Genomic DNA, 13568 nt, shown 5'->3' on the forward strand with positions numbered 1-13568 from the left:
GCGCTTTACTCCAATCCAAACAGCCTGGCTTTTTTCAAAATTTATTTTCAATCCTGAACATTGAGAGAACAATTCTAGCATATCCAGAGCTGCATTCAATGACTCTCTATCATCTGCTAGATGGAGCGTGGAGTCATCTGAGTGTTGTGTAATGACGTATTTTGAGTTATTCAGTAAGATCCCTTTTATGTTTGGATCAAATTTGACCGCCGCGCTGAGCAATTCTATGCAGATAATAGATATGTAAGGGGACAGAGGATCACCCTGTCTAACACCCCGAGTGACATTAAAGAATTCTGTTAGATGTCCATTATTTTCCACTGCAGTGGAAACATTAGAGTAAAGGGTTTTGAACCAGTTTTGAATATCTTCACTAAAATTAAAAAAATTAAGACACTGCAAAATATATGCCCACTCTACAGAATCAAAAGCTTTTTCGAAATCTAGCATTAGTAAAATTCCTGAAATGTCATATTTTTCTGTTTTATGGATGATATCTTGAATAGTTCTGGAACATTCGCCTATATAGCGACCTTTAACAAATCCAGCCTGTGTAAAAGAGATGATATCGTCAATGTGTAATTGGATTCTGGCTGCTATGCAAGCAGAAGCAAGTTTGTAATCAACATTCAACAAAGTAATTGGACGCCAATTCTTAAGGAATACTTTCTCCTTTCCCTCCTTTGGTATACACTTGATTATACCTTGGAGTTGAGATGTAGACATTGACTGTACTTTAAAGGATTTATTCAATGACCTAAGCAGAGGCTCTTTGAGATCAGTCCAAAAGAATTTATAAAATTCTACCGTATAGCCATCTAAACCAGGAGATTTCTTTTTTTTTTTCTTCTGGAAGTTTTTTAATAAACGGGTTTTCGTCATTGAAAAAGGTATAACTATGGACGTTATCCATTAGAGTGTCTTTTGATTGGTATAAATCGCTATAGTAGCTTTTTTGTTCTTTTAAGATATCGTGGATATTTGTTATTTCTTTTCCGTCCTTCCTCCTCAATTAAGATATCGATTTCTCACAATAATTCCTTTTTTCTAAATTAAGAAAATATTTTGAACTTTTTCCTCCTTCTACTTTCCATTTTGCTTTTGCCCTTAAAATAATCCCCTCAATTTTTTTGTCACGTATACTTTTTAATTCATCTTCTTTTCCCTGAATTGCCAACCGAATAGTCTCATCATCCCTGTTGTTTAGAGAGTCATATAATTTGTTCAATTCTTCACTTATCATTTTTTCTTCTTTTTCTGCTTCTCTCTTTTTAAAGGATGCGTACTTAATCGTTTCACCTCTAATACTAAATTTTAAGGTTCCCCATAGCAAACAATCGTCAATATTAAATTCTGCCATTTCCACGTTTTCATTATCGTCTGTCCTCTACTGCTTTATCACTTCTTTTATGTTTTTTTTAATTAAGTCTACATAATTCCAATCGCCTAACAGACTGTTGTTGAATTTCCACGCCCCCCTTCCTCTCTCAATTTGAATAAAATTAATCTCCATGTTTACTGGGGAGTGGTCTGATTTATAAGCAAAATCCATGCCAGCAGCTACAGCTATGTCTTGTAAATCAGAAGAAATAAAAAAAAAAAAAAAAAAATATATATATATATATATATATATATATATATATATAGAGAGAGAGAGAGAGAGAGAGAGAGAGAGAGAGAGAGAGAGAGATGTATTTTCGAGGCAATAAGGCTGACTTGAAACTATTGTTATCCAGTGAGCAGTACTCACCGATGCACCTGTATTGAAGCGCACTTATCACGATCTATTGTCAGTTGTATAGTTATGGTATACGTTATGTTGAATGTCAAAATAAAGCTTGATGACAAAAATTAAGTCAGCTAAGCAGCTTTCATTCGCAGGAGACAGTTAGTATTCACACATTTATGTATCCATAGCTTTAATATTTCTTACCGATTGTTTGAATTTGTAAGAAAATCTAGGAGCGCTCTTACGGTCGCTGTCTCCTCCTTGGCCTCGTTCTCGATCTACAAAATCACAAAAAAAATCTTCATTCTCATACCCATGGGATTTGGACTCCAATGAAGAAAAGGTCCTAGCTTATATGGAATCAACAGACCATTATTTTTCATATGTAATTTGAATTGTGATGTATATTTTGTAAGTATTTGAACGTTTGGTGATGAATTTTTTGACGAAAGTTGATAATTCTTGAAGACCGCTGTGGCAGGAGCGCACGTCCTGGTAACGCAAGTCTGCCCGTAAGTCCTGGGAATGCCACTCCTAGGGCATGCATTACTAGGAATGGAAGTCCTAGGGCATACGTTTCTAGGATTCAATGTCCGTAGGACAAAGGCTCACAAGTAATGTAAGTTCTACGTGTAGTAATGCGTCCTAATGGGACGTGCGTTCTTGACATTTTAGTAACGCATGTCCTATATAGTTAACACCGATAAATGACATGAATAAATATAAATAGAGACAAACAAGTTTTAAAGATATAATAGACGTTTGCTTTATTTTATTTATATGACTTTTCATCTTTATATTTTACAATGTTTTTATTTTCCGACAGGCAGTTTATATGTATATTAATGAAGTAACAAAAACAATTTATTTATTTTATGTGTATTTTTTTTTTTTATCTAGTAAATGCACCATTTTACATGTGTTAAGGCATATTTTTGGCGAACGCCTCCCGATATTTTTTAACAAAATAAGGTACAATCTAAAGGCATCCCTTATTCTTCTCCTGTGAGGTATATGTATATTATTTCTTGTCCTTTTCTACTGGGGTGTACCTTTTGTGTTTTGCGTCGAAATTCTTATTTTGTCTCTCTCTCTCTTTTTCAAAACCTTATCCTAAGAGATAAATCACATTGCACAAAACGCGGGATCTCCGTTCTTAGATTTATGTTTCTGTTTACACTCGCAGAAATTGAAAAATAACCTCAAATGGAAATTTGTTCTTGGAAAGTATGGGCTGAGAATTAAGACAATTCAAGACAGTTTAGAAATTAAGATTGCAATATATGTATATAATGTTCTGTAATATCCCTTTGCTATTTTGGTGCTCTGAAACTTAAAAAAAATGTAATGATCACGGAATTCGAACACATATTAGACATTAAAAGCACCATTATAAATTTTGCTACATTTACTAAAGGGGAGATGGGGGGAGGTCTCGAACAAAGGTAGGACTCGAACTCACAGATGTAACAGAACGATTCATGAATACTTACCTTACTGACTTGCACGCTAACCACTACACAGAGGAGCTGAAATTGCAAACCTCTCATTATTTTTGTCTGATATATGACTCACCAGAAGGGTTTCATATACATCTATAGCTGTGTTATTTAACCGTATTATTGCTTAAGGATAGGACTTTCAAATGGCCGGACTTACATTTCTGTCATAGGTGTAACAGGAATAAAAGTCCGACAGTAATACAAGTCCTACCTACTCTAATTATGAGCCAGGAACCTATGTCCCTGTAGGACTACTATTCCCAAGTAATGTTAGTCCTACGGACAACCATTACCAGGAACCGAGGTCCGTCGGACCTCGGTTCCTGGGGGACTTGGATTACTGTTACACCGGGCGGGTTAGATTTATGGAGTTTTGTGGGGAGGGTGGGGGTACTAAAAAATCCATTGTGAAATTCATTAATACAAGTTATTTTGGGCGGTAAATTTCATTTTGAATTTTTTTTTTTTTTTTTTTTTTGGGGGGGGGGGTCAGATTTTCATGGTACAACGGGATGTACCTAAATATGTAGATCAAGGTAAAGAAAATCACAGATTACGGTTCATTATTTGTAAATGTGTAGTGGGAGAGGTGTAGAAGTCTCCGTTGGTAAGATTTATTGTTACATGTTGTTAGTATATTGTGGCTTCTCATCCAGATTATGCCTGAAACCTGTTAGTGACTTTATATTTGATTATAGCATAACACTCTGTTCAATCAGTAAACCTGATATTTCTAGAACTGTCTTCAATCAAATGATTTCTAGTCATTTAATTAAACCCATAGGAACACAACTTCTATTATTAAAAATAACTTATCTGAAACCTGCTATATCTATAGTATTCGATAATCATGTTTTATGTTGGAAGCTTAAATACAATATAATTGCTTTTTTAGCGACGGTGGCCCAACTGCAGTCGGTAGTGGTAGGTTTGGCCCAGGTTGGGGAGCAATTCATGTGGCCGAAGTGGCTTGTACTGGTAGTGAAGGATCCCTAAAAGACTGTCCCCACGGAGGATGGGGATCGCATTACTGTACACACTCGGAAGATGCTGGTGTCTTGTGTTTGCCATAAGAACATATTACCAAATCATAATAAGGGTCCACCTGGACAATATAGCAACACGTTCTTTTCCTCTTGCACTGCCTTGAAGTTTTCAAAGTATCTTAGTTACAAAACCATAAATGCCTGTATGTTAAACGTGATTAATCCAGAGTTAAATGTACCATGAACATTAACACTCTGGCATGTATAATCTTGCCTCTTATCACTGCTTTACCCCTACTAAATACCTGTTTATATGCATCTCTTTATTTTTAATAAATACAAAGTTAGAAAAATAACACTTCTCCCTACAGTGTATTCAATTATTTCACTTTTAGACATACTGTGGAGCTCATTACACACTTTTTTTTCTGTCATAGTTACCGTGTTGTGTGCAACTTTTGAAATTATGGATATGCATGGTTTCACAAGATGGCCGCCAAATCCAATAGAGGAATATAATTACCATTAATTTTTTCCCGTAATACATTTTTTCACTTCTGGGCCACAGTCGGGGTAAAGAAGTGGGCAAGTATGAGGCAAGGTGATACAATCCACTAACCAGAAATATCACTCTAATGCAAATAAACACGTCAGTACCCAATGCTTGCGCTTTTATTCAGCTTCTTGAAGTATTTGTTTCATTAAATTTTAACAATTGTGCAACTAATGAATATTTAAGGTTTCAGTTGCATTGTTCACTACCAACTCACCCACCCAATGGTAGCCAATACACACGATACAACATAACTGCTATTCGATGAGCCCTGTCCACCTGTGGCAGATAATTTGGAAAAAAAGCTTCGCATCAACTTTCCTCCAAACCTTTACGTGCCCATCACTTCTGCCATTTCATTGTTAAGTCGTTGACTGCCTGGTGTCCGCTCGGGAAATCTGATATACCATCATAATCGTTGAAGACGGACCACTGCGGTGATCGTTGTTCTTCTAACGTCACTCCTGCCTAAATAACTGTGGTTGTTCAGGTGTCTACCACTGGAAAAACATAGACGCTTTTTGCTGTCAAGTTGCTTAATATCATAAAACGTTCTACATGAGTAAGGGGTATGATCATTATCTCATCTCGTGGCTGTGGCCCCATATCGTCCTAGTATTAAGTTTGTGTATATTTTCTCCGTGTGCCATTTGAAGATTAGACGGTGATTACAACGACATAAAATACAATAGAGGGAGTGTGATAATGATAGGGTCGCTAAACGATTGCTGACGGAATATATATAGTGAATACCCGCACAAAAACGAAGTAGATACTCCAGCGCAGTAGACTACTGCAATCATACTGCAAACATGCTTCAAATCTGCTTCGATGTGGGAGCTAATTAGCATATTTGAAACATGCTTCTATCATGCTGCTAATCTACTGCATTAATGCTCCTCCTCTGTACAACCCTATGTAATTTTTGAAGTAGAATTGCAGTAGGCTATACTGCATTTCTACTGCAAATATGCTCCACACCACTACTGCGTTAATGCTTCTTTGCTACTTCGATACTACTGCATTTTCGTGCGGGTATCTTAATCCCCTGGTCGCCTGGGTAGGCAAGCCTCCTTAGAGTACTCATGTAAACAAACAGTCTCCCGTAGCGAACCATCCTTTTGTTCAACAGCTTCGAGCGCGTCAAATTATATCTTTAGTGACACTAGCTAAATGCAGTTAAAATTGTGCCAGCTCTTATTTGATTTAATTCTGCTGTGTCAGACCAGCCCAGAGTGGCTTAACCAGCATAGCATGGATTCAACAGGGTGGACTGGCCTCCCCAATCACCAGACGCAAACCCCATTGAAAACCTGCCTAACCGATAGCACCACCGGAGAAAAGTGCAGCATAGGTTTACTCACCACAACGCAAGTGATGAACACCATTGCTACGGTGGTCACGGAGGAGACGGGTGAATTTAAAGGCACCAGTAAACTATGTGAAGTACTTCGCTTCAGTGGTATAAACCATAGGCTCACACTGCAACAAATTTGCAAGAAATGTTAGTTACACTTTCCAGAAAGCTGGTAAGTATCTTATACGGTTATTTACAAATGTATTGTCGAGACAGGCAACAAGACGGGAATGTTGACGGGTTGGAATAAACTTTATTCTTGCTTTCTAACATCCAATCAACCATGGCGGGTTGAAAACAACCGTGAAACTAAAAGGAAACAAATAACAAAATAAATAAATGAATTTATGACAACTATTAGAAACCAGTTAAAATACCTGTAGTATATCTCAAATGTTCACAATATCTTATCAAACAACTTTATTATACTTTCTTCTCTATTGTCACACTCTAGTAATCCATTAGCTAAGGTTTTGCATGCCTGCAGATAGCACCATGATATTTTAGACATCCTTTAACTAAATACGAATGCGAGTTTTGCCTGCACGCACACATACATGAACCCACACTATCATAAAAATAGAGTACATTAAACCTTTCCCTGTGCATAATATCTACATGACTGCAATTCACAATAACTATTGCATCAGCACTAAGTTCAATTGTTCCTATAATATAGCCTTTGGCAGCTTGATAAATACCAAATACTTAAAATACACACTTGTCTTTCTTCCAGATTAATCGTATACAACGTTATAGATTAGCATATTACTTCTTGGTTTAAACATAACATTGAGATTAAACACATTTTAACTTACTTGCCACGGATACATTTTACACCCATTTACCTTCTAACAATTACTAAACTTGGGAACCCTGCACTACTAATAACTTAATAACATGAATTCAGTAAAACATTAACATCTAGTAACCCAAGTGTAGACATAAACTTACCATTGACTCCCTTAAGGTCTCCAACTAATAAGTTCTGCTTGTCTATAACTTTCAAAATCTGGACCTTCCTGTCTCTTAAGTTCAAAAATGTCTGCCTAACACTGCATGGTGAAGGGCAGAAACCACTAAATCAGCCTATCAGCGCCTGTTATAGACGAATGTAGTTCAGTGAGAGAAAATTAGTGCTTTTTTCCATTTTTTCCTGGCATTTCTTGTGTGTTGCTAGGGTTAATTTTGGTATCAACTAGCAGGCTAGGATGTATACTACTGGCTGTTTTTTTTTTCAGGACCAGGCTCAGGAGCGGTGCAGTCGTGAGATCTCTGGCGGAGGGGGCTACTGACTGTGAGTGGTGCAGTGGTTTGTTTACAAACAGAGGGGTGAACATGTTCAAGTGATGCCGGTAAGCAAGAAAGTCTGATGACAGTATATTTTTTGCCACTGGGAGTTAGTCAGTGTGTCTTATGTCCATGGGGATGGGAAATGTTTCACAGAGTAATTTTGTTCATGCAGTATTGCAGGCATTTCTTAGTATGGTCGTCAATGGGAAATTATTTGGTGGTTTCTGCCCTGAATAAAAGCTAGCAGGCCACGTGACTACATCTCACCTATATATGGATTGTGCTAGTTGTGCTGCTGGCGCATTTTTGCACCTACATGTAAGTTTGTTCCTTGTCATCACGTATTTAATGTTGAATGCAATTGCATAATTTGTCAACTTCATCTGAACAATTGGAGCATCAGCCATAATGATGTTTCAAGCAAGTTTTCTCGGTTCTCCGTGTACACGTAAGCCAAGTCCGGGCTGACATAATGTATACACATTGAGACGGTCACCTGACGAGTAGGGGATTTTGCTCTATTAAATGTTTTATGATCTATATTAACATTTTACATAAAAGAAGCCTGCTATTTCAATGTATCGAACTACTGTGTGTAACTAAAATATATCCAGTTTTTGCCTTTAACATTTTGTTAGTTTAATTAACAAATACAGTTTTGAAAATATGATGATCTAATTTTAAAAAAGGAATTTGTACATCATACAAAATAACAGACAGTTTGGCTTCATTACCTGGGACAAAGTTAGAAAGCTCGTTAACAAACACATTTTCCATTAGGCTTGCTGGCGTCCATTATCGTTCATAGCAGTAGGGCTCTATAAACACACAGGTGTTTGCAGGAAATTTGCAGAAAAAAACTTATTTACATATAAGATAAGGGGCAGTTTGCAAGAAAGATTATGTTTTCTGTCGTGGTTGCAGCAAAATTGAAAGGATATGAAAAAAAGAAAGCTTACAGTTTGCAAAAAGCTTTCAAGTAACAGACTGTTTGAACGGCCTTTTTTAACAATCAATGCTACTGTTTTTTTTAAGGAATCAAACTACTCAATATAATAACCGCCTTATCAAATCATTTCCATCATCATTTTGACACACTGTAAGTTATAAATGCATCATGTGTTTGATAAAATGATGACCCAATTTTAAAGGTACTGTGTATATATATCAAAATAACAAATTGCTTTTCTTCACTGCCTGGGTCAGAGTTAGAGAGATGGTATACAAACGCATTTCCATTAGTCTTACTGGTTGTTTTATATTTCCGTAAGCACTATACAGGTATCAATAACTGTTTCAAGCGGTAGGGCTGTATCAATATACATTTGACCTAAATTATTGTTAGAGAGGTTGTGAACAAATTCAATTTCCATTAGTCTTACTGGGTGTTTCATATTTTCCTAAGCGTTATATATACTGGTACATGTGTATCCATTACCGTTTAAAACAATAGGGCTTCCTCAATGCACAATTGAAATGGGCAAAATGATCAAACATGCTTAAAATATGCTAAAAAATACACAATAATGCTTAGGAGACGTAGTCTGTATGTTAATTTCCGATGTTAATTCAACACTCCTCATGTCAGCAGTTTATACACACATACACATATAAGGACATCTATACCAACAACTTGTCGTTCAAGAGGAACGTAAAATCTTTGTTCTCAATTATTCTCTTAAACTCATTGGAGGATAGTGGTCATACGTCTTAAATTCATTTCTATTCAAGCTAGATATTCCTCACAAAGCTTTCAGCTTTCGGTCACATCCTGGACATCCTCAGTGTATGCTGTTACAAAGTAGCAAACTTCAATGCTGAGTAGAACATGGAATATTTTGTGTTCAATATTGCTAAAGAGCAAGGTTGGATTTTCATCAGAATATCGGAGGTTCATGATCGAAAAGAGGGGACGGGGCATTAATGTCCTCGCAACGTGGTCAAATGTTCAGTGATGTTAAAACTGCAGATGTTCATGAAGCCAAATGAATTATTGATGTTTCATGATGAAAGAAAAATGATCGAAATGTTTAAATGGGCCTTTGGTAATGGGGTATTAATAAACCGATATATTCAGATGAGAACGACAGTCATTGGTTGGTTTGTCATCTGTCACGTGTGTCACCACAAACGTCGAGACACTTACTGGCAGTGTATCAAGTAAAACATATTTGCTGACAAGTTTCACTCCGATCAAACTGCAGTGTAAACGAGGTAAGATTTATCTTGATGGAAATTAATTTCATCATTACGAGACCTCACTTAATTTATGATGAAGATGATACCTGCTGCATTATATGTATTACTGTGTATATATGACATGTATTACCTACCTATCGTGATGAACCTTAACGTACATGTTACCTTACACTATGTTTAAACTTGTCACACAGGGCATACAACTATCATTGCCATTTGAACATTATTCAATAAATTGGTTCCGCATCCAAGGCATGCAACTTGTTTACTAGTGATTTCCTTAGCTAGGTATACCAATGGTTATGTGAAAATTGCCACCGTGAAATTTACAGAGGCGAATACATGAAATTTTAAAGAAATTTTCCATCATTTTGAGCCATAGCTCCATCATTTTGTACCCATAGAGATCGCTCTAACAAGATTGATCCATCTCCGAGGGGTTTCTCGGTAAATTGCTATCAGCTTAAACGGCATAGATGTCTGGCACTTTTACTGAAGCTGCTAAACGATAATTTATTACCCTCTAGCGGATTCAGTTGATTGCAATTTAGCGAGAATCCCCTCGGAGATAGATTGATCCACTGTTAGTACGGTAGGGTCTGGGAATGGTCCCTAAAGCCTCGGTCACACGAATTTTAGGATCGTACGTCCCCTACGAATTTTGGGTGCAGCAGAGGCCGTGGAGTTCGCAGAGGTAGAGAAAAGTCTGTCCTGCGAGTCGCAAGGGCCGCGTAAGATGTCCTTTCAAGCAGGGGCGCTAATGGGGAATAACAGCTTTGAGGATCTGCCGCTAGATGACGTGGGGGTGAAAGCAGTCCTTCTAAAATCTCGCAGAATCTCGCTCACGGCTTTACACCACAGTTTAACATGGAGCGTGTGCACGCGTCGCTGACAGTGAACCAACTCAAACGCAATTTACTTGAATGTGGTGCCATAACATCTGGATGAAAATGTGAATTGACTGAAAGGTATGTGTTTTCTTTTCATTTAGTGCTTGAAAAACACGAATGCTAACTATTTTCCTTGATATAATCAAAGATTAGTCGAGGTGTGTGTGTCAAATCTGACATGTTATGTACATGTAGACTACTGTAGGTACGAGTAGGCCTACGCTCATATTTTTTTTTAGTAGCACGAAAGACGAAGATTTTTAATACTTAGTAAATGTACTTATTTATTTTCTTTATAAGGTAACCCAAAGAAGGCCCATATATTGGGGGGCAAAGCCTGAAACTGTCGATTTCAGGACCCCAGGACAGCCAACTTCAAGAGCAGGATAAAATGATTACTTCAGGAATCTTACCTATCACTTCACATCAGCGGCAAAGATTGATGTAGCCACCAGTTATGCCTACCCTAAAGCTGACTTACAGGCGGCTGTGATGGACAACAACTATTGCCAAGTGCCATGAAAAGAATAAAGCATGGATAGAGGGAATGATGTAAGTGAAAACAGAGGTCTAATATTAAGAATCAGGCCCAAATATGATAAAGAATTATCAAACTAGGTGATGTGTGTAGAATTATAATATTGTATCTAAACTATTTAATGCTGTAACCATCTACCATGTTTTAATGGGATATGAATATTTCAGGTTGAGGAACAAACAGCGAAGGACACTGAGCATAGCAAGTTATAACAAGGAAAGAGCGCAATCTGACACAAGGAGAGACAATGGGGGATCACTGCTTCCAGATTTGGAGAGATAATGGCAGCTACAGAGAAGACGTATATGAACAAACTGTATGAATCGTTGTGTCCAAAACCATTGCAGACACATGACAGTTGGACCCGGACCTGATTTCCCCTTTTTGGAATGTGTATCTCGTGCACGCATCTGGGCCTAAAGAAAACCCGCAAATACTATATTCAGTTAGAAGGCCAGATGTTCATTACAAATCGCCCATTCTGCTATTTTGTTGTGTTTACATTCAAAGATCTGTTTGTGGGGTTGATTCATTCTGACACTGGATATTTTTCTACATGTATTTTGCCCAGGATAACTTTATTTAATGAAAAACACTATAGGAAGTATGTGCCAGCTAGTTTATAGAAAGTACCCCTGTATGAGATGGTTTTAGCTGCAATCACAATTTTGAAGTGCCATTAAAAAAAAAGTTTTAACTAAAATGAAATAATTTGGTGGTGCTATATTCTTTACAAAAAGTACTAATGTGTTTATGCTGTTTTTAATCATATTTAATTGTAATGAAAAAAAATCCTATGATGCTATTTTGTAAAGTATTTTTAGTGGGATGAAATAATTTGATAGTTGTATTTACAGCAAATAATTTGGTTTTTCTGCTTTTTAAAGAATTTTCAAAGTGATGACATAATGTGGTGGTTCTATTCAAGTAAAATAATTCATAAGTACTATTTTGTAAAAAGGAACAAAAAACTGTTTATTTGTAAAATGTTTGCTTTCTTTGATTTTTATTTCTTAAACTGTTACAAAAAGTTTTCCATACATACAGTAATCCATTGGCTGAGAAATTGCAGCTATGTATTCAGGAAAGTTATTGCACAAATAAATTATATAAGTATTACATGGTTTCATGGTTTTTACTATGGACTGAATAATTATTTTTTTTAAATAAAATATTTGGTTTTGCTGCTTTTTAATGAATTTTCAGAGCGATGAAATAATATGGTGTTTCTACTCAAGTAAAACAATTCAGAAGTGCTATTTTGTAAAAAAAAAAAGAACAAAAAACTGTTCATTTATAAAATGTTTTCTTTCTTTAAATTTTATTTCTTAAACTGTTACAAAAAGATTTCCAAACCTGCATTATTCCGTTGGCTGAGAAATTGCATCTATACATGTACAAATAAATTATCTAACTATACCTAGTTTCATGATTCTTACGATGGACTGAATAATTATTTTAAATAAAAATAATTATTTAATTAACATTACCAGTCATGCTCAATACATCAATAAAAAAGGTTATTACTTAATAACACAACCTTATGCGGGTAGTAGGCTTCCGGCACTTATGTATATTTACTGACAACTCTTCTGAAATTGCGGACATAACAAAACGCACTTTGATAAATCATACTTCCTAGGGACACTTTCTTGCTATGGAGCCCTCTTTCCAAAACTTCATCAGTTTTGCCAAGATCAATTAACCTTTCTACGTGTATTCTTTTTGAGGCAACTCGTCTATCTTTAGGGGCCTGATTACTGTGCCTGGGTCAAGTTGTAACTGTCCCTTTAACATGGAAGGTGTGTTGACATGGGCAACCCTTCACTTCAAACGAAGCCCTGAATCCTCAGGAAAATTATGCCCACCTTGTCGACTTTAATATTCAGGTACACAACAATACTGAGGCATGTTTATTAAGGCCAGTGCCACAGTCCAACGTATATTATTTCCAAAATGGCGACTGGGGAAGGACTGAATTCACACTAGCGACACCTGGCGCCAAGCGGGCTGGTATACCTCATTGCAAGGTGCGATGGCCGTGGAAATTGTACTCATTTCTTGAGTTTGTCTTGCTACCAGCGTACGTGGCAGGCGCTCACCACTATTGGAGAGAAAGCAACACACGGGGAAAGTAGTTCCCTTTTGCTTCACACTTGCCTCACACGATTGTGATGACGTACTAACCGCGTGCGACAGTTTTGGCTACTTAGTTCTTCCCTTCTTTCTTCTTCTTTCTCCCCTCTTTTCTGCTATCTTAAATTTTTTTTTGGCTTTTTGGGGCATATTAGATGCTGAATTAAGCAAAATTCGAATTTTTTGAAAATTGCTGTACAGGTTGCACAATCGTCGTTAATTGTCGAGACACGAGCGTGCGGCGAAGGGGTGACGCACGTGCGACGCACTTCTACGGTGCTTTCGACTTTGATCGTTAGTTGTGAGTGAGTGTGTGCGCCGTAATCCACACGAAAAGGGCGCTTGCTCCTTCATTGCTTGCGACGTGCGTCCTGACCATGCACGT

General features: G+C 37.0%; 1 long non-coding RNA gene across 1 annotated transcript; it reads left to right on the forward strand.

Annotated features, from left to right (window-relative positions):
- The first annotated feature begins 10411 nt into the window (after positions 1–10411).
- Positions 10412–12560, forward strand: LOC106153283 (uncharacterized). Its single transcript, XR_015334175.1, has 3 exons — positions 10412–10587; positions 10810–11061; positions 11215–12560. It is a non-coding gene; the product is annotated as an uncharacterized LOC106153283 (long non-coding RNA).
- Positions 12561–13568: the final 1008 nt, after the last annotated feature.

This window comes from Lingula anatina, chromosome 4 (genome assembly GCF_051362555.1).
Source record: "Lingula anatina isolate TDL-2025a chromosome 4, LinAna3.0, whole genome shotgun sequence".
NCBI lineage: Eukaryota > Metazoa > Brachiopoda > Lingulata > Lingulida > Lingulidae > Lingula > Lingula anatina.